Genomic DNA, 25,509 nt, shown 5'->3' on the forward strand with positions numbered 1-25,509 from the left:
TGATGATACACTGGCGTCCTGCTGGGTAGACAAGTTGAGTTCTAGGGTCCTTGCTGTTATTCTTTTATTACTGGTGTTGTTTCTTCTGCGATATCCTTTCATAGTATCACTGAAGTAGATACTGTGTAGCAATGGAGGAGAAGGCTTGTTTTCTCGGAGCTTGGGTTAAGTGATTGTCTGGCAGCGGAGGCAGTGTTTGGGTTAGCAGGGCTGTCTTCCTTAGATCTTCTAATTTTGTCAAGATTTGGGTTACATTCTTAGTATTCTTGGGTCATGTTGTGGTCTACGTGGGTTCATGTAGTTGAACTTTCACTTAGGCCATCACAAGTTTTGTTGAGCGATGTTTTTTTGAGAAAGAAGAGCTGGTAGGATACCGTTGCTGCCGCTGCCGCCGCCTCCTTTATTCATTATTCGTTACCTCCCAGTGTTTGACTAAAGAAAACGTAATTCTTCCGACACTACCTACACAGCTGCATTGTAAACAAATCTCATATTTATATCAATTTTTATTCTGTGAGTGTATATATCATGTGTATATGCTATGTAATGGGTTTCATATATAATTTTGAGGAAAATATCGTAGATGGATTAATGAAAATGCCTATATTGATGTAAAATAAGACATTTAGTGTGCCCAAGAGTGATTATTATTACGTAGTATTGGCGTCATGAGTAGAGAGAGAGACTTAGCATTTTTAATGTGTACCTGCACACCAGCACAGTGTGTAAGTATATTTAGGTACAGGTACACTTAAGTATAATTATCAGAGTACATATAAAATATGCAGTAACTTTAAAACACTTGAAATTTTGGAAAGTTTCCTGATATAATAGATGAAGTCACGGAGAATGTAAACAAACAGGGTAGGGGGTGCCGTATTTAAAAGACTGCTTGCCGTATAGCAAATTTTGGTCATAATTTGACATCGCTGTATTAGCTGAATGCCGTAAGGCAAAACGCCGTAAAGCGGGGCCTTACTGTATATACATATACATATATATATATATATATATATATATATATATATATATATATATATATATATATATATATATATATATATATATATATATATACTATTGATATATATATATATATATATATATATATATATATATATATATATATATATATATATATATATATACATATATATACATTTTTTTTTTTTTTTTAACAAGTCGGTCGTCTCCCACCGAGGCAGGGTGACCCAAAAAAGAAAGAAAATCCCCAAAAAGAAAATACTTTCATCATCATTCAACACTTTCACCACACTCACACATTATCACTGCTTTTGCAGAGGTGCTCAGAATATAACAGTTTAGAAGCATATACGTATAGAGATACACAACATATCCCTCCAAACTGCCAATATCCCAAACCCCTCCTTTAAAGTGCAGGCATTGTACTTCCCATTTCCAGGACTCAAGTCCGACTATATGAAAATAACCGGTTTCCCTGAATCCCTTCACTAAATATTACCCTGCTCACACTCCAACAGATCGTCAGGTTCCAAGTATCATTCGTCTCCATTCACTCCTATCTAACACGCTCATGCACGCTTGCTGGAAGTCCAAGCCCCTCACCCACAAAACCTCCTTTAGCCCCTCTTTCCAACCCTTTCGAGGACGACCCCTACCCCTCTTTCCTTCCCCTATAGATTTATATGCTTTCCATGTCATTCTACTTTGATCCATTCTCTCTAAATGACCAAACCACCTCAACAACCCCTCTTCTGCCCTCTGACTAATGCTTTTATTAACTCCACACCTTCTCCTAATTTCCACACTCCGAATTTTCTGCATAATATTTACACCACACATTGCCCTTAGACAGGACATCTCCACTGCCTCCAACCGTCTCCTCGCTGCTGCATTTACCACCCAAGCTTCACATCCATATAAGAGTGTTGGTACTACTATACTTTCATACATTCCCTTCTTTGCCTCCATAGATAACGTTTTTTGACTCCACATATACCTCAACGCACCACTCACCTTTTTTCCCTCATCAATTCTATGATTAACCTCATCCTTCATAAATCCATCCGCCGACACGTCAACTCCCAAGTAGTATCTGAAAACATTCACTTCTTCCATACTCCTCCTCCCCAATTTGATATCCAATTTTTCTTTATCTAAATCATTTGATACCCTCATCACCTTACTCTTTTCTATGTTCACTTTCAACTTTCTACCTTTACACACATTCTCAAACTCATCCACTAACCTTTGCAATTTTTCTTTAGAATCTCCCATAAGCACAGTATCATCAGCAAAAAGTAACTGTGTCAATTCCCATTTTGAATTTGATTCCTCATAATTTAATCCCACCCCTCTCCCGAACACCCTAGCATTTACTTCTTTTACAACCCCATCTATAAATATATTAAACAACCATGGTGACATTACACATCCCTGTCTAAGACCTACTTTTACCGGGAAGTATTCTCCCTCTTTTCTACACACCCTAACCTGAGCCTCACTATCCTCATAAAAGCTCTTTACAGCATTTAGTAACTTACCACCTATTCCATATACTTGCAACATCTGCCACATTGCTCCTCTATCCACTCTATCATATGCCTTTTCTAAATCCATAAATGCAATAAAAACTTCCCTACCTTTATCTAAATACTGTTCACATATATGCTTCAATGTAAACACTTGATCTACACATCCCCTACCCACTCTAAAACCTCCTTGTTCGTCCGCAATTCTACATTCTGTCTTACCTCTAATTCTTTCAATTATAACCCTACCGTATACTTTTCCTGGTATACTCAGTAAACTTATTCCTCTATAATTTTTACAATCTCTTTTGTCCCCTTTCCCTTTATATAAAGGGAATATACATGCTCTCCGCCAATCCCTAGGTACCTTCCCCTCTTTCATACATTTATTAAACAAAAGTACCAACCACTCCAACTCTATATCCCCCCCTGCTTTTAACATTTCTGTCATGATCCCATCAGTTCCAGCTGCTTTACCCCCTTTCATTCTACGTAATGCCTCACGTACCTCCACCACACTTACAGTCTGCTCTTCTTCACTCCTAAAAGATGGTATACCTCCCTGGCCAGTGCATGAAATTACCGCCTCCCTTTCTTCCTTAACATTTAAAAGTTCCTCAAAATATTCTCGCCATCTACCTAATACCTCCCTCTCCCCATCTACTAACTCCCCTACTCTGTTTTTAACTGACAAATCCATACTTTCCCTAGGCTTTCTTAACTTGTTTAACTCACTCCAAAATTTTTTCTTATTTTCATTAAAATTTCTTGACAGTGCCTCTCCCACTCTTTCATCTGCTCTCCTTTTGCACTCTCTCACCACTCTCTTCACCTTTCTTTTACTCTCCATATACTCTGCTCTTCTTATAACACTTCTGCTTTGTAAAAACCTCTCGTAAGCTACCTTTTTCTCTTTTATCACACCCTTTACTTCATCATTCCACCAATCACTCCTCTTTCCTCCTGCCCCCACCCTCCTATAACCACAAACTTCTGCCCCACATTCTAATACTGCATTTTTAAAACTATTCCAACCCTCTTCAACCCCCCCACTACTCATCTTTGCACTAGCCCACCTTTCTGCCAATAGTCGCTTATATCTCGCCCTAACTTCCTCCTCCCTTAGTTTATACACTTTCACCTCCCTCTTACTTGTTGTTGCCACCTTCCTCTTTTCCCATCTACCTCTTACTCTAACTGTAGCTACAACTAAATAATGATCCGATATATCAGTTGCCCCTCTATAAACATGTACATCCTGGAGCCTACCCATCAACCTTTTATCCACCAATACATAATCTAACAAACTACTTTCATTACGTGCTACATCATACCTTGTATATTTATTTATCCTCTTTTTCATAAAATATGTATTACTTATTACCAAATTTCTTTCTACACATAGCTCAATTAAAGGCTCCCCATTTACATTTACCCCTGGCACCCCAAAATTACCTACTACTCCCTCCATAACATTTTTACCCACTTTAGCATTGAAATCCCCAACCACCATTACTCTCACACTTGATTCAAAACTCCCCACGCATTCACTCAACATTTCCCAGAATCTCTCTCTCTCCTCTACACTTCTCTCTTCTCCAGGTGCATACACGCTTACTATAACCCACTTTTCACATCCAATCTTTATTTTACTCCACATAATCCTTGAATTTATACATTTGTAGTCCCTCTTTTCCTGCCATAGCTTATCCTTCAACATTATTGCTACTCCTTCTTTAGCTCTAACTCTATTTGAAACCCCTGACCTAATCCCATTTATTCCTCTCCATTGAAACTCTCCCACCCCCTTCAGCTTTGTTTCACTTAAAGCCAGGACATCCAGTTTCTTCTCATTCATAACATCCACAATCATCTCTTTCTTATCATTTGCACAACTTCCACGCACATTCAGACTTCCCACTTTGACAATTTTCTTCTTCTTATTCTTTTTAGTAATCTTTACAGGAAAAGGGGTTACTAGCCCATTGTTCCCGGCATTTTAGTTGACTTTTACAACACGCATGGCTTACGGAGGAAAGATTCTTATTCCACTTCCCCATGGATATAAAAGGAAAAGTAATAAGACCAAGAACTATTAAGATAAAATCAAAGAAAACTCAGATGAGTGTGTATAAATAAACGTGTCCATGTATGTGTAGTGTGACCTAAGTGTAAGTAGAAGTAGCAAGACGTACCTGTAATCTTGCATATTTATGAGACAGACAAAAGACACCAGCAATCCTACCATCATGTAAAACAATTACAGGCTTACGTTTTACACTCACTTGGCAGGACGGTAGTACCTCCCTGGGTGGTTGCTGTCTACCAACCTACTACCTATATATATATATATATATATATATATATATATATATATATATATATATATATATATAGATATATATAGATATATATATATATATATATAGATATATATAGATATATATATATATATATATATATATATATATATATATATACAGTTAACCCCCGCTTTACGATCAGCTCCCAATGCGACCAATTATTTAAGTGTATTTATCTAAGTGCGTTTGTATGTGTATGTTTGGGGGTCTGAAATGGACTAATCTAATTCACAATATTCCTTGTGGGAACAAATTCGGTCAGCACTGGCACCTGGACATACTTCTGGAATGAAATAATATCGTAAACTGGGGGTCCACTGTATATATATATATATATATACACTATATATATGGAGATGGGAAGTACAGTGCCTGCACTCTGAAGGAGGGGTGTTAATGTTGCAGTTTAAAAACTGTAGTGTAAAGCACCCTTCTGGCAAGACAGTGATGGAGTGAATGATGGTGAAAGTTTTTCTTTTTCGGGCCACCCTGCCTTGGTGGGAATCGGCCAGTGTGATAATAATAAAATAATAATATGCAAAACAACCACTGTGAAAGAATAGTGAAATTCCAAGCACTTTCATGACTTCTCACATTATCAAGGAACTATAAAAGCAATACATCAAAGGATGGCATATAAAAGGTTGAGACCACACCTCACCATCATATCCTACAACAAAGCAACACCTAACTCATAAGAAAGGAGGAACACTGCAGCAGGCCCACTGGCCCATACAAGGCAGGTCCTTCACGATACATCCCAATAACAAAATATTTGCCCAACCCTAGTACTCTACCCAAGAATTAAGATTTGTTATTTGTTTAATGTATTATTAAATTCTTCCCAAATTTTATTTAATATAATTGAACCCAATTTACATAAATCAAAGGAAATATTAATTTTATTTTCAAAACTGCATTTTATGAAACATGATTCAATTATATTCCTGTCGACCATGGACTTGAAACAAATTTCTCAACCTTCCGAAGATCAATTGGATGGTTAAAATCTCTCACATGAATAAAAAAAGCATTAGAAAATTGCTATATTTATGTTGTTTTAATCTTAGTTCGAGACTTTTACCAGTTTGACCATAATAAACTTTACGCAAATTTTACAAGGAATCATATAGACACATAAGTCAGCATTTGGGGGGGAATTCTTCATCAAAAGTTTTTTACTGCATCAAGATTTTAAATACAACTTTGATATGAAAAGTCTTAAAAAGATATGGCATATCAACCAAGTTTTCATTGCAAGGGAGAACCAACATATTTTTAGCTGAATAAGGTTTGTTGTCCCTTTTTGAACTTGTAAAAAGTATTTCTAGCAATTTTAAAAGATTTATCAATTACATTTCCTGGGTATTTTAGATCATAAGCCATTTCATAAATTTTGTATATTTCTTTATCTAAGAACTCTGGACTACAAATAAGCAAAGCTCTCAAAAAAATTGATAAGCAAACCGACAGTTTAGCTCTATCTTGATGTGAAGAATAACAGTGTACATAGGAACAGTTATTTGTAGGTTTTCTTTAAATTTTAAATTTGAAGTCATTATTACCCATAATAATTAAAACATCTGGAAAAGGCAATGAGATATTTCCCTGAAACTTAACAGTAAAGTTTATAGAATGGGCTAAGATATTTAATTTAACAAGGAAATTGTTTATATCTACATTCTTAGGCATAAGACACAAAATATCATCAACATAACTGAACCATTTAGCTCTATTAGGGAGGACTGTGTTAAGCAGCCTTGTTTCCAAAAATTCTATGTATAGGTTACTAAGAACTGGTGAATGGGGATTTCCCATTGCTATATCAAACTTCTGAGTATAAAACTTATCATTAAATACAAATTTTGTATCAGCAATGCAAAGTTTAATAAGTTTAACCCTTAAACGGTCCAAACAGATCGACGTTCAAATTCGTAGTGCTACAAAAGTAGATCTACTTTTTTTTACATATCAAATATAACCAAAAAAATGCAGATAAAAGTTTTTTTACACGTTTTCACATGTAAAACAAAAAAAAAAGATCTACATTTTTTACATACTTTCAGATGTTGAAAAAACGTATATATACGTTTGGACCATTTAAGGGTTAATGATAGTAGGAACTGGCAATGGTAAATTGTGATTAACAAGTTCTTCAAATAAGAAACTTAATAAATCATCAACTGGGACTTTTGTAAACAAGAAAGTAACATCAAAACTAACCATATAAAAATCATTAAAGTCAGTCAAGGAGCTTAATTTATCAACTAAATTATGTTTTTTTAGCATTAAAGTTAGAAATTTTTCAAACAATAGGGCTCAAAATGTCGACAAGTCATTTAGATAGTTTATATGAAACTGAACCTATGGAGCTAATAATTGATCGAACTGGATTACCTGGTCTGTGTGTTTTTATTAATCGATACCTGTAAGGTAAAGATGGATATTGTTGATATTTTATGTATGCCTAAGAATATAGATATAAACTTGTTAAATTAAATAGCTTAGCCCATACTATAAACTTTACTCTTGAGCTTGAGGAAAATAACTCATTGCCTTTTCTAGATGTTTTAATTATTAACCCTTTGACTGTTTTGGTCGTATATATAAGTCTTACAAGCCACTGTGTTTGACATATATATACTCAAAAATTCTAGCGGCTTGAAATCAAGCAGGAGAATGCTGGTAGGCTCACATGTGAGAGAATGGGTCTGTGTGGTCAGTGTGCACCATAAAAAAATCCTGTAGCACGCAGTGCATGAGAAAAAAAAAACTCCAACTGTTTTTTTGGATTAAAATGCCGACTTTGAGTGTATTTTTGTATAGTACTTATGGTTGTATTCTCATTTTCTTTTTTGTATTTGATAGAATGGAAAACATATTATAGAAACAGATGTGATTTTGATTGGTTTTACTATGAAAAGAACCTTGAAATGGAGCTCAAAGTAGGGGAAATGTTTGATTTTTGCTGATGTTCAAAAGTAAACAAATGATGTCATTGTCCAATAAATGTCCAACTAGCCATTCTAATATGCAGTCATGAATGGGTTGACATTATTTATACAAATATTACAATATTACAGTAGTCTACGTAACAGTAAATCTTCTATTTTTTATTTGAATAAAAATTCAAAATATAAAGCAAGAGTAATATCAGAGGGACCTGGAGACATGACTGATTAACAAAGAAAATGTTATTTTAGAGCCAGGAATGTCTGCATTGTTCATTCTGGACCCTATTTTGAAATTGGCATATTTTTTAATTTGCGTGAAATTGACCAAATTGCAAAATTCTGATCATGTTTTTGCGTAGTTGAAACCGGTAAATGGGCAGTTTCTTGTACGCAATTGATAGAACAAATGAAGTTCTGAAGAAACAGCTATGAGTTTGGTCAACTGGAACAATGGAATTAGCTGAAAATAGGACTCAAAGCAGGTAAAATCACTGATTCGTAAATATCGCCGAGGTCGCTAACTTTACGAGAGTGTAATTCCGTAAGTTTTCCATCAAATTTCATTTTTTTTGGTGTTATTACCATCGGGAAAAGATTCTCTATTATTTCATAAGATTTTTTTTTCAAATATTTTTCGACACCAGAAGACACCTCAGGATTTGGGGTTTCGACAGTCAAGGGGTTAAGGGTATTAATGACTTCAATTTTAAATTTTACAGAAAACCTACAAATAACAGTTCCTGTGTACACTATTACTCTACACATCAAGATAGAGTTAAACTGTCAGTTTTCTCATCAATGTTTTTGAGATCTTTGCATATTTGTAGTCCATTGTTCTTAGATGAAGAAATATCCAAAATTTATGAAATAGCTAATGATCTGAAATTCCCATGAAATTTAATTGATAAATCTTTTAAAATTGCAAGAAACAATTCAAAAAGGGACAACCAACCTTATTCAACTAAAAATATGTTGGTTCTCCCTTTCCATGAAAACTTGGATGATATACCTTATCTTCTTAAGACTTTAAATATCCAAGTTGTATTTAAAAATCTTGATACAGAATTTTTTTTTTTTATAAATAATTCCCCCCAAAATGCTGATGGATATCTGTATAAGATTCCTTGTAAAATTTGCTATGAAGTTTTTTACTGTCAAACTGGTAAAAGTCTCGAACTAATATTAAAACAACATAAATATAGCATTAGAACTCGACAAGATTCTAATGCTCTATTTATTCATGTGAGAGATTTTAACTGATAAACTGTCCAAACGTAGATCTACGTTCACTCATGTGGCGCTCCGAATATTTTGAATAATAAAAAATATTTTTTTCCTTTCAAAATGAAGAGCACATTTTTTTACATGATATAGAATAAAAAAATTGTAGGGTCAGTACTTACTGAGATATAAGACCGTGAAGTTGGCTCTGGATGCTCACCTGTCAGCAACATCGATTCCTGCCACTTGCAGAAGTATTGCTGATATACCTTTTCTTCTCTTTTTTATTTAATTTATATATTTTTCATGTTTTGATAATTATAATTTCTAATAGTTCTTGTAATTTCATAGCCAATCTTTGCTCTGACACTAACATTAGGTACTGAAATAGTGCTCAAATAGTCACAATCACATTGACAAGTGAACATTTACACCTGCCTAGGTTTTTTACTATTGTTTAGATATACATATACAAAGTATTTATAGGTCCCAGCAATGTTTTAGATACCCTAGTATATACCTTGAAGCATGTTGTTATGAAAGGCATCCCTATACTGTTGACAGCCCTGTGATATTTGATAAATGTGAGCTGCTCCAGCTAACCCTCAGCTGTATTTATTATCACTGTTACACACAAACATGTCTTGTTTCTCTGTCTATTTATCTATCTGTCTCTCTGTCTGTTTCTCTATCTGCCTGTCTCTCTATCTATCTGTCTCTATCTTTCTCTGCTTATCTGTCTTTTTGTCTGCCTGGAGTATATGCATATCAAACTCCTTGAAGAATGGTGTTATTACAACTCGGTGACATTTGAAAAATGGGTGCTCGGGTAACCCTGGCTTTATTTGTTTTCACTAATACACAAAAACATGTTTGTCCATCTGTCTATCTATCTCTCTATCTTTGCCTGGAATTTTTGGGTTAGCCAGGACACAGGAGCTGCTCTATAAGTATACTTCAGGACTGAAAGTTGCTTGATACTGAGCTCAAAGTAGCAGAAATGTTCTATTTTTTCCGATATTCCAGAGTATACAAATGACATCACTTGTCCAATATGCATCCAACTGGCCAGTCCAATATACATTTAGGAATGCACTGACATTATTTATACAATTATTACAATAATACAGTAGTTTTCATACAAGTAAATCTTCTATTTTTTTAATAAAAATCCAAAATGGAAAGCAATTGTAATATAAGAATGGCCTGGCAACATGATGTTTGCATTTTTTGTTCTTAATCTTATTTTAAAATTTGAAATTTCTTGAATTGTGTGTGAAATTAACCAAATTACCAATTTCTGATCACTCTATTGGGAAGTTTAGTTGAACAGCAAGTTGTACTGAATCAAGAGAATGGAAGACACACTGGAGGTCCCCGCAAATCTTGAAAATTCCCGAATGTTTGGTGCACAAATATTATAATACTGTACTGTAGCATTCGCGAATGTTTTGATGCATAAATATATTGTAGGGAAATATAATAATAGCATTTACTTAGCCTAACAATACTGCTTCCTTAGCCTACAGAACCATGAACAATCATAAAACACATGAAAATATCATAAAATATTGTACATACAACTTTCATTGTCTCAACTACACCTATCAGCTACACTTACCTACAACTCTCCTACAATAAACAATACACTACATCAGTTTTAGTTTTAAATCCTCATGTGCTATTCTTGAATCAGTTGTATCTTATTCTTAATGTTTTTATTCCTTAGTATTAGTCCCTAAGGCACTAATCTATTCTACTAACATTACTACACTACTAATATTACTTCACTTCTTGTTTTCTTTGTATTCTGTCTTCTTTTTCCTCTCACAAAAACTGCCTTGTTTTTTGTAATAATAATAATAATAATAATAATAAGAATAATAAGAAGATGATAAAGAAGATAAATAATAATAATAATAATAATAATTAACAAAGTTATTTCTTTCTCTAAAATAATTACTAGACATAAAAAAAATTCTTCCTCTTCAAACTAAAAAGCACAATTTTGGGGGGGATGGGGGGGGGTATTTTTATAATGACAGAGGGAGTAAGTTAGTATGACATCAGTATTTGTTATTAAGCAGGTGTTTTGTCACTGATGTTATATACAATGGATGATCATTGAGCAATATTGAGCCAGCCTGGATTGCCTTGTTAGCTATTGCTTGTGATGGGAAAGTGACGATCATGTATGTTCCTTCACTGTGTCGTTGCCAGCTTAAAACCATACCAAACTGCTCAAGGGCATCACTAACTTCTCCCTCATTTACTGTCTTGTTTAGACCTCCTACAAAAATTTGTACTGATCCAGGCAATTCTGTTATAATTTCTTGACCATTAACAACATGGGGTCCAAGAGCAACTGCAGACCAAGCCGACTCCTCTTCTTCAAATATAATGAAACCAAATCTACCTCCTGATTTAACCCAAATCATATTAATTTTTCCATACTTTTCAAAAACCTCTTCAATACTTACCCTGTGAATGTTTTCAGGTAAATTTTTAATATATACTTTTGTTCCGGATTTAGGTTGTGGCAAAGACTTTGGGTGAGCTCCGGAACCTCTTGTGCATTCGGTGGTTATGGTTTCAGAATCAAAACGAGGTTGTTTTATGGTTCTATTCATGCTTGAATCAACATTATCTGAAGACATTTTATGTTTTCTTGTAGAGAATGCTTCAACTTGAGCATGGTATTCAGTTGATTTTGTGAGAGGGAAGCTGCCTTCCCTTAAATCTTCTTTTAACATGGTTTTGACTTGTGATTCAACTAAACATGACTTTTGTCTGTGTTTTGGTGCTTTTAACTGCATCCTACGGCCTCTCACTATGATCTCTCCAGCTTTTATTGCTGCATCTGCTTCTGCCTGAGTAGAATACGTCACAAAAGCATAAGTAGCAACCTGACCATCTTTCTCTGGTCGGTTCCACTTAAAAATGTATCCAAAATCTTCTAGCTGCTCCAGGACTTTCTTCTTCTCTGAGCGCTCGTTGAGACCACCAACAAATACTTGCCTATCGATATCTTCGTCAAACTCTGTGGTAATAACCGTATCTTCAACCAAATGAGATCCTAAATCGGATATCGCACGCAGGGCATCGATATGTTCGAATACTATGATACCGGAGTTTTTTTCCTCTTCCACTGTAACACTTTTTACTGTACCAAAACCTGTGAAATAATTTATTAAAATATCTGGTGTAAGGTCTGGGGTGAGGTCTCTTACATAAAGTTTGTACTCAAGATTTTTGGAAGCTGGACGGATGTTATCATGATATCTAACAGTTATATTTATGTCGTTGATTGATAGGTAGCCATCACCCAAGAGGAGAGCGGCCATCCTGTCATCTTGAAACATCACATAGGATTCATTGCCATAACTGCCATCTGGCATTAATGGACGCTCGAATGACACGATCTCACCATACTTGGCTAGAGCTTGGCTAAGCTGCTCAGGTGAGATACTCTTTGATAGTCCACTAAGAACCAAGCGGTGTTGTGGAGCCATTGATTTTATCAAAGAACACAAACTTACCAGATAAAAGTTAATACCTTTGAAATATTTTACTAGAGTTTATACTAATAATATACTATATACTTAAGCTTACTAATTTCAACCATATATTAATATAAAAAGTTATGCACCCATTTAGTAAATATATCAATATGCTGAAAAAATAGTGACCTTCGAATTTTCAGTTTATAATGGAGAGTTGTATTCAGTTTATAATGGAGAGTTGTATTACAGTGTCTATTACTGTCTGATGTAGTATAGTGTCTAGTGATGGTGTAGTATAGTGTCTGGTTATAGTAAGTGTAGTATAGTGTCTAGTGATAGTGTAGTATATATATATATATAAACAGTAGGGCTCCAGCTAACCCTCAGCTGTATTTATTATCACTGTTACACGCAAACATGTCTTGTATCTCTGTCTATTTATCTGTCTGTCTCTCTGTCTGTTTATCTGCCTGTCTCTCTATCTATCTTTCTCTGCTTATCTGTCTTTTTGTCTGCCTGGAGTATATGTATATCAAACTCCTTGAAGAATGGTGTTATTACAACTCAGTGACATTTGAAAAATGGGTGCTCGGGGAACCCTGGCTTTATTTGTTTTCACTAATACACAAAAACATGTTTGTCCATCTGTCTATCTATCTCTCTATCTTTGCCTGGAATTTTTGGGTTAGCCAGGACACAGGAGCTGCACTATAAGTATACTTCAGGACTGAAAGTTACTTGATACTGAGCTCAAAGTAGCAGAAATGTTCTATTATTTCCGATATTCCAGAGTATACAAATGACATCACTTGTCCAATATGCATCCAACTGGCCAGTCCAATATACATTTAGGAATGCACTGACATTATTTATACAATTATTACAATAATACAGTAGTTTTCATACAAGTAAATCTTCTATTTTTTTAATAAAAATCCAAAATGGAAAGCAATTGTAATATAAGAATGGCCTGGCAACATGATGTTTGCATTTTTTGTTCTTAATCTTATTTTAAAATTTGAAATTTCTTGAATTGTGTGTGAAATTAACCAAATTACCAATTTCTGATCACTCTATTGGGAAGTTTAGTTGAACAGCAAGTTGTACTGAATCAAGAGAATGGAAGACACACTGGAGGTCCCTGCAAATCTTGAAAATTCCCGAATGTTTGGTGCACAAATATTATAATACTGTACTGTAGCATTCGCGAATGTTTTGATGCATAAATATATTGTAGGGAAATATAATAATAGCATTTACTTAGCCTAACAATACTGCTTCCTTAGCCTACAGAACCATGAACAATCATAAAACACATGAAAATATCATAAAATATTGTACATACAACTTTCATTGTCTCAACTACACCTATCAGCTACACTTACCTACAACTCTCCTACAATAAACAATACACTACATCAGTTTTAGTTTTAAATCCTCATGTGCTATTCTTGAATCAGTTGTATCTTATTCTTAATGTTTTTATTCCTTAGTATTAGTCCCTAAGGCACTAATCTATTATACTAACATTACTACACTACTAATATTACTTCACTTCTTGTTTTCTTTGTATTCTGTCTTCTTTTTCCTCTCACAAAAACTGCCTTGTTTTTTGTAATAATAATAATAATAATAATAATAATAATAATAATAATAATAATAATAATAATAAGAATAAGAATAATAAGAAGATGATAAAGAAGATAAAGAAGATAAATAATAATAATAATAATAATAATAATAATAATAATTAACAAAGTTATTTCTTTCTCTAAAATAATTACTAGACATAAAAAAAATTCTTCCTCTTCAAACTAAAAAGCACAATTTTGGGGGGGATGGGGGGGGGGTATTTTTATAATGACAGAGGGAGTAAGTTAGTATGACATCAGTATTTGTTATTAAGCAGGTGTTTTGTCACTGATGTTATATACAATGGATGATCATTGAGCAATATTGAGCCAGCCTGGATTGCCTTGTTAGCTATTGCTTGTGATGGGAAAGTGACGATCATGTATGTTCCTTCACTGTGTCGTTGCCAGCCTAAAACCATACCAAACTGCTCAAGGGCATCACTAACTTCTCCCTCATTTACTGTCTTGTTTAGACCTCCTACAAAAATTTGTACTGATCCAGGCAATTCTGTTATAATTTCTTGACCATTAACAACATGGGGTCCAAGAGCAACTGCAGACCAAGCCGACTCCTCTTCTTCAAATATAATGAAACCAAATCTACCTCCTGATTTAACCCAAATCATATTAATTTTTCCATACTTTTCAAAAACCTCTTCAATACTTACCCTGTGAATGTTTTCAGGTAAATTTTTAATATATACTTTTGTTCCGGATTTAGGTTGTGGCAAAGACTTTGGGTGAGCTCCGGAACCTCGTGTGCATTCGGTGGTTATGGTTTCAGAATCAAAACGAGGTTGTTTTATGGTTCTATTCATGCTTGAATCAACATTATCTGAAGACATTTTATGTTTTCTTGTAGAGAATGCTTCAACTTGAGCATGGTATTCAGTTGATTTTGTGAGAGGGAAGCTGCCTTCCCTTAAATCTTCTTTTAACATGGTTTTGACTTGTGATTCAACTAAACATGACTTTTGTCTGTGTTTTGGTGCTTTTAACTGCATCCTACGGCCTCTCACTATGATCTCTCCAGCTTTTATTGCTGCATCTGCTTCTGCCTGAGTAGAATACGTCACAAAAGCATAAGTAGCAACCTGACCATCTTTCTCTGGTCGGTTCCACTTAAAAATGTATCCAAAATCTTCTAGCTGCTCCAGGACTTTCTTCTTCTCTGAGCGCTCGTTGAGACCACCAACAAATACTTGCCTATCGATATCTTCGTCAAACTCTGTGGTAATAACCGTATCTTCAACCAAATGAGATCCTAAATCGGATATCGCACGCAGGGCATCGATATGTTCGAATACTATGATACCGGAGTTTTTTTCCTCTTCCACTGTAACACTTTTTACTGTACCAAAACCTGTGAAATAATTTATTAAAATATCTGGTGTAAGGTCTGGGGTGAGGTCTCTTACATAAAGTTTGTACTCAAGATTTTTGGAAGCTGGACGGATGTTATCATGATATCTAACAGTTATATTTATGTCGTTGATTGATAGGTAGCCATCACCCAAGAGGAGAGCGGCCATCCTGTCATCTTGAAACATCACATAGGATTCATTGCCATAACTGCCATCTGGCATTAATGGACGCTCGAATGACACGATCTCACCATACTTGGCTAGAGCTTGGCTAAGCTGCTCAGGTGAGATACTCTTTGATAGTCCACTAAGAACCAAGCGGTGTTGTGGAGCCATTGATTTTATCAAAGAACACAAACTTACCAGATAAAAGTTAATACCTTTGAAATATTTTACTAGAGTTTATACTAATAATATACTATATACTTAAGCTTACTAATTTCAACCATATATTAATATAAAAAGTTATGCACCCATTTAGTAAATATATCAATATGCTGAAAAAATAGTGACCTTCGAATTTTCAGTTTATTATGGAGAGTTGTATTCAGTTTATAATGGAGAGTTGTATTACAGTGTCTATTACTGTCTGATGTAGTATAGTGTCTAGTGATGGTGTAGTATAGTGTCTGGTTATAGTAAGTGTAGTATAGTGTCTAGTGATAGTGTAGTATATATATATATATAAACAGTAGGGCTCCAGCTAACCCTCAGCTGTATTTATTATCACTGTTACACGCAAACATGTCTTGTATCTCTGTCTATTTATCTGTCTGTCTCTCTGTTTATCTGCCTGTCTCTCTATCTATCTGTCTCTATCTTTCTCTGCTTATCTGTCTTTTTGTCTGCCTGGAGTATATGTATATCAAACTCCTTGAAGAATGGTGTTATTACAACTCAGTGACATTTGAAAAATGGGTGCTCGGGGAACCCTGGCTTTATTTGTTTTCACTAATACACAAAAACATGTTTGTCCATCTGTCTATCTATCTCTCTATCTTTGCCTGGAATTTTTGGGTTAGCCAGGACACAGGAGCTGCACTATAAGTATACTTCAGGACTGAAAGTTGCTTGATACTGAGCTCAAAGTAGCAGAAATGTTCTATTTTTTCCGATATTCCAGAGTATACAAATGACATCACTTGTCCAATATGCATCCAACTGGCCAGTCCAATATACATTTAGGAATGCACTGACATTATTTATACAATTATTACAATAATACAGTAGTTTTCATACAAGTAAATCTTCTATTTTTTTAATAAAAATCCAAAATGGAAAGCAATTGTAATATAAGAATGGCCTGGCAACATGATGTTTGCATTTTTTGTTCTTAATCTTATTTTAAAATTTGAAATTTCTTGAATTGTGTGTGAAATTAACCAAATTACCAATTTCTGATCACTCTATTGGGAAGTTTAGTTGAACAGCAAGTTGTACTGAATCAAGAGAATGGAAGACACACTGGAGGTCCCCGCAAATCTTGAAAATTCGTGAATGTTTGGTGCACAAATATTATAATACGGTTCTGTAGCATTCGCGAATGTTTTGATGCATAAATATATTGTAGGGAAATATAATAATAGCATTTACTTAGCCTAACAATACTGCTTCCTTAGCCTACAGAACCATGAACAATCATAAAACACATGAAAATATCATAAAATATTGTACATACAACTTTCATTGTCTCAACTACACCTATCAGCTACACTTACCTACAACTCTCCTACAATAAACAATACACTACATCAGTTTTAGTTTTAAATCCTCATGTGCTATTCTTGAATCAGTTGTATCTTATTCTTAATGTTTTTATTCCTTAGTATTAGTCCCTAAGGCACTAATCTATTCTACTAACATTACTACACTACTAATATTACTTCACTTCTTGTTTTCTTTGTATTCTGTCTTCTTTTTCCTCTCACAAAAACTGCCTTGTTTTTTGTAATAATAATAATAATAAGAATAATAAGAAGATGATAAAGATGATAAATAATAATAATAATAATAATAATAATAATAATTAACAAAGTTATTTCTTTCTCTAAAATAATTACTAGACATAAAAAAAATTCTTCCTCTTCAAACTAAAAAGCACAATTTTGGGGGGGATGGGGGGGGGGTATTTTTATAATGACAGAGGGAGTAAGTTAGTATGACATCAGTATTTGTTATTAAGCAGGTGTTTTGTCACTGATGTTATATACAATGGATGATCATTGAGCAATATTGAGCCAGCCTGGATTGCCTTGTTAGCTATTGCTTGTGATGGGAAAGTGACGATCATGTATGTTCCTTCACTGTGTCGTTGCCAGCTTAAAACCATACCAAACTGCTCAAGGGCATCACTAACTTCTCCCTCATTTACTGTCTTGTTTAGACCTCCTACAAAAATTTGTACTGATCCAGGCAATTCTGTTATAATTTCTTGACCATTAACAACATGGGGTCCAAGAGCAACTGCAGACCAAGCCGACTCCTCTTCTTCAAATATAATGAAACCAAATCTACCTCCTGATTTAACCCAAATCATATTAATTTTTCCATACTTTTCAAAAACCTCTTCAATACTTACCCTGTGAATGTTTTCAGGTAAATTTTTAATATATACTTTTGTTCCGGATTTAGGTTGTGGCAAAGACTTTGGGTGAGCTCCGGAACCTCTTGTGCATTCGGTGGTTATGGTTTCAGAATCAAAACGAGGTTGTTTTATGGTTCTATTCATGCTTGAATCAACATTATCTGAAGACATTTTATGTTTTCTTGTAGAGAATGCTTCAACTTGAGCATGGTATTCAGTTGATTTTGTGAGAGGGAAGCTGCCTTCCCTTAAATCTTCTTTTAACATGGTTTTGACTTGTGATTCAACTAAACATGACTTTTGTCTGTGTTTTGGTGCTTTTAACTGCATCCTACGGCCTCTCACTATGATCTCTCCAGCTTTTATTGCTGCATCTGCTTCTGCCTGAGTAGAATACGTCACAAAAGCATAAGTAGCAACCTGACCATCTTTCTCTGGTCGGTTCCACTTAAAAATGTATCCAAAATCTTCTAGCTGCTCCAGGACTTTCTTCTTCTCTGAGCGCTCGTTGAGACCACCAACAAATACTTGCCTATCGATATCTTCGTCAAACTCTGTGGTAATAACCGTATCTTCAACCAAATGAGATCCTAAATCGGATATCGCACGCAGGGCATCGATATGTTCGAATACTATGATACCGGAGTTTTTTTCCTCTTCCACTGTAACACTTTTTACTGTACCAAAACCTGTGAAATAATTTATTAAAATATCTGGTGTAAGGTCTGGGGTGAGGTCTCTTACATAAAGTTTGTACTCAAGATTTTTGGAAGCTGGACGGATGTTATCATGATATCTAACAGTTATATTTATGTCGTTGATTGATAGGTAGCCATCACCCAAGAGGAGAGCGGCCATCCTGTCATCTTGAAACATCACATAGGATTCATTGCCATAACTGCCATCTGGCATTAATGGACGCTCGAATGACACGATCTCACCATACTTGGCTAGAGCTTGGCTAAGCTGCTCAGGTGAGATACTCTTTGATAGTCCACTAAGAACCAAGCGGTGTTGTGGAGCCATTGATTTTATCAAAGAACACAAACTTACCAGATAAAAGTTAATACCTTTGAAATATTTTACTAGAGTTTATACTAATAATATACTATATACTTAAGCTTACTAATTTCAACCATATATTAATATAAAAAGTTATGCACCCATTTAGTAAATATATCAATATGCTGAAAAAATAGTGACCTTCGAATTTTCAGTTTATTATGGAGAGTTGTATTCAGTTTATAATGGAGAGTTGTATTACAGTGTCTATTACTGTCTGATGTAGTATAGTGTCTAGTGATGGTGTAGTATAGTGTCTGGTTATAGTAAGTGTAGTATAGTGTCTAGTGATAGTGTAGTATATATATATATATAAACAGTAGGGCTCCAGCTAACCCTCAGCTGTATTTATTATCACTGTTACACGCAAACATGTCTTGTATCTCTGTCTATTTATCTGTCTGTCTCTCTGTTTATCTGCCTGTCTCTCTATCTATCTGTCTCTATCTTTCTCTGCTTATCTGTCTTTTTGTCTGCCTGGAGTATATGTATATCAAACTCCTTGAAGAATGGTGTTATTACAACTCAGTGACATTTGAAAAATGGGTGCTCGGGGAACCCTGGCTTTATTTGTTTTCACTAATACACAAAAACATGTTTGTCCATCTGTCTATCTATCTCTCTATCTTTGCCTGGAATTTTTGGGTTAGCCAGGACACAGGAGCTGCACTATAAGTATACTTCAGGACTGAAAGTTGCTTGATACTGAGCTCAAAGTAGCAGAAATGTTCTATTTTTTCCGATATTCCAGAGTATACAAATGACATCACTTGTCCAATATGCATCCAACTGGCCAGTCCAATATACATTTAGGAATGCACTGACATTATTTATACAATTATTACAATAATACAGTAGTTTTCATACAAGTAAATCTTCTATTTTTTTAATAAAAATCCAAAATGGAAAGCAATTGTAATATAAGAATGGCCTGGCAACATGATGTTTGCATTTTTTGTTCTTAATCTTATTTTAAAATTTGAAATTTCTTGAATTGTGTGTGAAATTAACCAAATTACCAATTTCTGATCACTCTATTGGGAAGTTTAGTTGAACAGCAAGTTGTACTGAATCAAGAGAATGGAAGACACACTGGAGGTCCCCGCAAATCTTGAAAATTCGTGAATGTTTGGTGCACAAATATTATAATACGGTTCTGTAGCATTCGCGAATGTTTTGATGCATAAATATATTGTAGGGAAATATAATAATAGCATTTACTTAGCCTAACAATACTGCTTCCTTAGCCTACAGAACCATGAACAATCATAAAACACATGAAAATATCATAAAATATTGTACATACAACTTTCATTGTCTCAACTACACCTATCAGCTACACTTACCTACAACTCTCCTACAATAAACAATACACTACATCAGTTTTAGTTTTAAATCCTCATGTGCTATTCTTGAATCAGTTGTATCTTATTCTTAATGTTTTTATTCCTTAGTATTAGTCCCTAAGGCACTAATCTATTCTACTAACATTACTACACTACTAATATTACTTCACTTCTTGTTTTCTTTGTATTCTGTCTTCTTTTTCCTCTCACAAAAACTGCCTTGTTTTTTGTAATAATAATAATAATAATAATAAGAATAATAAGAAGATGATAAAGAAGATAAATAATAATAATAATAATAATAATAATAATAATTAACAAAGTTATTTCTTTCTCTAAAATAATTACTAGACATAAAAAAAATTCTTCCTCTTCAAACTAAAAAGCACAATTTTGGGGGGGATGGGGGGGGGGGTATTTTTATAATGACAGAGGGAGTAAGTTAGTATGACATCAGTATTTGTTATTAAGCAGGTGTTTTGTCACTGATGTTATATACAATGGATGATCATTGAGCAATATTGAGCCAGCCTGGATTGCCTTGTTAGCTATTGCTTGTGATGGGAAAGTGACGATCATGTATGTTCCTTCACTGTGTCGTTGCCAGCTTAAAACCATACCAAACTGCTCAAGGGCATCACTAACTTCTCCCTCATTTACTGTCTTGTTTAGACCTCCTACAAAAATTTGTACTGATCCAGGCAATTCTGTTATAATTTCTTGACCATTAACAACATGGGGTCCAAGAGCAACTGCAGACCAAGCCGACTCCTCTTCTTCAAATATAATGAAACCAAATCTACCTCCTGATTTAACCCAAATCATATTAATTTTTCCATACTTTTCAAAAACCTCTTCAATACTTACCCTGTGAATGTTTTCAGGTAAATTTTTAATATATACTTTTGTTCCGGATTTAGGTTGTGGCAAAGACTTTGGGTGAGCTCCGGAACCTCTTGTGCATTCGGTGGTTATGGTTTCAGAATCAAAACGAGGTTGTTTTATGGTTCTATTCATGCTTGAATCAACATTATCTGAAGACATTTTATGTTTTCTTGTAGAGAATGCTTCAACTTGAGCATGGTATTCAGTTGATTTTGTGAGAGGGAAACTGCCTTCCCTTAAATCTTCTTTTAACATGGTTTTGACTTGTGATTCAACTAAACATGACTTTTGTCTGTGTTTTGGTGCTTTTAACTGCATCCTACGGCCTCTCACTATGATCTCTCCAGCTTTTATTGCTGCATCTGCTTCTGCCTGAGTAGAATACGTCACAAAAGCATAAGTAGCAACCTGACCATCTTTCTCTGGTCGGTTCCACTTAAAAATGTATCCAAAATCTTCTAGCTGCTCCAGGACTTTCTTCTTCTCTGAGCGCTCGTTGAGACCACCAACAAATACTTGCCTATCGATATCTTCGTCAAACTCTGTGGTAATAACCGTATCTTCAACCAAATGAGATCCTAAATCGGATATCGCACGCAGGGCATCGATATGTTCGAATACTATGATACCGGAGTTTTTTTCCTCTTCCACTGTAACACTTTTTACTGTACCAAAACCTGTGAAATAATTTATTAAAATATCTGGTGTAAGGTCTGGGGTGAGGTCTCTTACATAAAGTTTGTACTCAAGATTTTTGGAAGCTGGACGGATGTTATCATGATATCTAACAGTTATATTTATGTCGTTGATTGATAGGTAGCCATCACCCAAGAGGAGAGCGGCCATCCTGTCATCTTGAAACATCACATAGGATTCATTGCCATAACTGCCATCTGGCATTAATGGACGCTCGAATGACACGATCTCACCATACTTGGCTAGAGCTTGGCTAAGCTGCTCAGGTGAGATACTCTTTGATAGTCCACTAAGAACCAAGCGGTGTTGTGGAGCCATTGATTTTATCAAAGAACACAAACTTACCAGATAAAAGTTAATACCTTTGAAATATTTTACTAGAGTTTATACTAATAATATACTATATACTTAAGCTTACTAATTTCAACCATATATTAATATAAAAAGTTATGCACCCATTTAGTAAATATATCAATATGCTGAAAAAATAGTGACCTTCGAATTTTCAGTTTATTATGGAGAGTTGTATTCAGTTTATAATGGAGAGTTGTATTACAGTGTCTATTACTGTCTGATGTAGTATAGTGTCTAGTGATGGTGTAGTATAGTGTCTGGTTATAGTAAGTGTAGTATAGTGTCTAGTGATAGTGTAGTATATATATATATATAAACAGTAGGGCTCCAGCTAACCCTCAGCTGTATTTATTATCACTGTTACACGCAAACATGTCTTGTATCTCTGTCTATTTATCTGTCTGTCTCTCTGTTTATCTGCCTGTCTCTCTATCTATCTGTCTCTATCTTTCTCTGCTTATCTGTCTTTTTGTCTGCCTGGAGTATATGTATATCAAACTCCTTGAAGAATGGTGTTATTACAACTCAGTGACATTTGAAAAATGGGTGCTCGGGGAACCCTGGCTTTATTTGTTTTCACTAATACACAAAAACATGTTTGTCCATCTGTCTATCTATCTCTCTATCTTTGCCTGGAATTTTTGGGTTAGCCAGGACACAGGAGCTGCACTATAAGTATACTTCAGGACTGAAAGTTGCTTGATACTGAGCTCAAAGTAGCAGAAATGTTCTATTTTTTCCGATATTCCAGAGTATACAAATGACATCACTTGTCCAATATGCATCCAACTGGCCAGTCCAATATACATTTAGGAATGCACTGACATTATTTATACAATTATTACAATAATACAGTAGTTTTCATACAAGTAAATCTTCTATTTTTTTAATAAAAATCCAAAATGGAAAGCAATTGTAATATAAGAATGGCCTGGCAACATGATGTTTGCATTTTTTGTTCTTAATCTTATTTTAAAATTTGAAATTTCTTGAATTGTGTGTGAAATTAACCAAATTACCAATTTCTGATCACTCTATTGGGAAGTTTAGTTGAACAGCAAGTTGTACTGAATCAAGAGAATGGAAGACACACTGGAGGTCCCCGCAAATCTTGAAAATTCGTGAATGTTTGGTGCACAAATATTATAATACGGTTCTGTAGCATTCGCGAATGTTTTGATGCATAAATATATTGTAGGGAAATATAATAATAGCATTTACTTAGCCTAACAATACTGCTTCCTTAGCCTACAGAACCATGAACAATCATAAAACACATGAAAATATCATAAAATATTGTACATACAACTTTCATTGTCTCAACTACACCTATCAGCTACACTTACCTACAACTCTCCTACAATAAACAATACACTACATCAGTTTTAGTTTTAAATCCTCATGTGCTATTCTTGAATCAGTTGTATCTTATTCTTAATGTTTTTATTCCTTAGTATTAGTCCCTAAGGCACTAATCTATTCTACTAACATTACTACACTACTAATATTACTTCACTTCTTGTTTTCTTTGTATTCTGTCTTCTTTTTCCTCTCACAAAAACTGCCTTGTTTTTTGTAATAATAATAATAATAATAATAAGAATAATAAGAAGATGATAAAGAAGATAAATAATAATAATAATAATAATAATAATAATAATTAACAAAGTTATTTCTTTCTCTAAAATAATTACTAGACATAAAAAAAATTCTTCCTCTTCAAACTAAAAAGCACAATTTTGGGGGGGATGGGGGGGGGGTATTTTTATAATGACAGAGGGAGTAAGTTAGTATGACATCAGTATTTGTTATTAAGCAGGTGTTTTGTCACTGATGTTATATACAATGGATGATCATTGAGCAATATTGAGCCAGCCTGGATTGCCTTGTTAGCTATTGCTTGTGATGGGAAAGTGACGATCATGTATGTTCCTTCACTGTGTCGTTGCCAGCTTAAAACCATACCAAACTGCTCAAGGGCATCACTAACTTCTCCCTCATTTACTGTCTTGTTTAGACCTCCTACAAAAATTTGTACTGATCCAGGCAATTCTGTTATAATTTCTTGACCATTAACAACATGGGGTCCAAGAGCAACTGCAGACCAAGCCGACTCCTCTTCTTCAAATATAATGAAACCAAATCTACCTCCTGATTTAACCCAAATCATATTAATTTTTCCATACTTTTCAAAAACCTCTTCAATACTTACCCTGTGAATGTTTTCAGGTAAATTTTTAATATATACTTTTGTTCCGGATTTAGGTTGTGGCAAAGACTTTGGGTGAGCTCCGGAACCTCTTGTGCATTCGGTGGTTATGGTTTCAGAATCAAAACGAGGTTGTTTTATGGTTCTATTCATGCTTGAATCAACATTATCTGAAGACATTTTATGTTTTCTTGTAGAGAATGCTTCAACTTGAGCATGGTATTCAGTTGATTTTGTGAGAGGGAAGCTGCCTTCCCTTAAATCTTCTTTTAACATGGTTTTGACTTGTGATTCAACTAAACATGACTTTTGTCTGTGTTTTGGTGCTTTTAACTGCATCCTACGGCCTCTCACTATGATCTCTCCAGCTTTTATTGCTGCATCTGCTTCTGCCTGAGTAGAATACGTCACAAAAGCATAAGTAGCAACCTGACCATCTTTCTCTGGTCGGTTCCACTTAAAAATGTATCCAAAATCTTCTAGCTGCTCCAGGACTTTCTTCTTCTCTGAGCGCTCGTTGAGACCACCAACAAATACTTGCCTATCGATATCTTCGTCAAACTCTGTGGTAATAACCGTATCTTCAACCAAATGAGATCCTAAATCGGATATCGCACGCAGGGCATCGATATGTTCGAATACTATGATACCGGAGTTTTTTTCCTCTTCCACTGTAACACTTTTTACTGTACCAAAACCTGTGAAATAATTTATTAAAATATCTGGTGTAAGGTCTGGGGTGAGGTCTCTTACATAAAGTTTGTACTCAAGATTTTTGGAAGCTGGACGGATGTTATCATGATATCTAACAGTTATATTTA

The 25,509-nt window shown here is 34.6% G+C and overlaps 1 long non-coding RNA gene across 2 annotated transcripts in view; it reads left to right on the forward strand.

The window, feature by feature from the left end:
• LOC138854619 (uncharacterized) overlaps positions 1-25,509 on the forward strand; it is a 186,917-nt gene that overhangs the window by 154,527 nt on the left and 6,881 nt on the right. The window contains exons 2-5 of one of the 2 annotated variants that reach the window (XR_011393800.1): positions 12,366-12,511; positions 15,691-15,836; positions 18,965-19,110; positions 22,246-22,391. This is a non-coding gene — a long non-coding RNA (uncharacterized lncRNA). Of the gene's footprint in view, positions 1-11,037; positions 12,512-15,690; positions 15,837-18,964; positions 19,111-22,245; positions 22,392-25,509 lie in introns of those variants that run through there. The other variant, XR_011393799.1, reaches the window with a different exon arrangement.

This window comes from Cherax quadricarinatus, chromosome 64 (assembly GCF_038502225.1).
Source record: "Cherax quadricarinatus isolate ZL_2023a chromosome 64, ASM3850222v1, whole genome shotgun sequence".
In the NCBI taxonomy this organism is placed as follows: Eukaryota; Metazoa; Arthropoda; class Malacostraca; order Decapoda; family Parastacidae; genus Cherax; species Cherax quadricarinatus.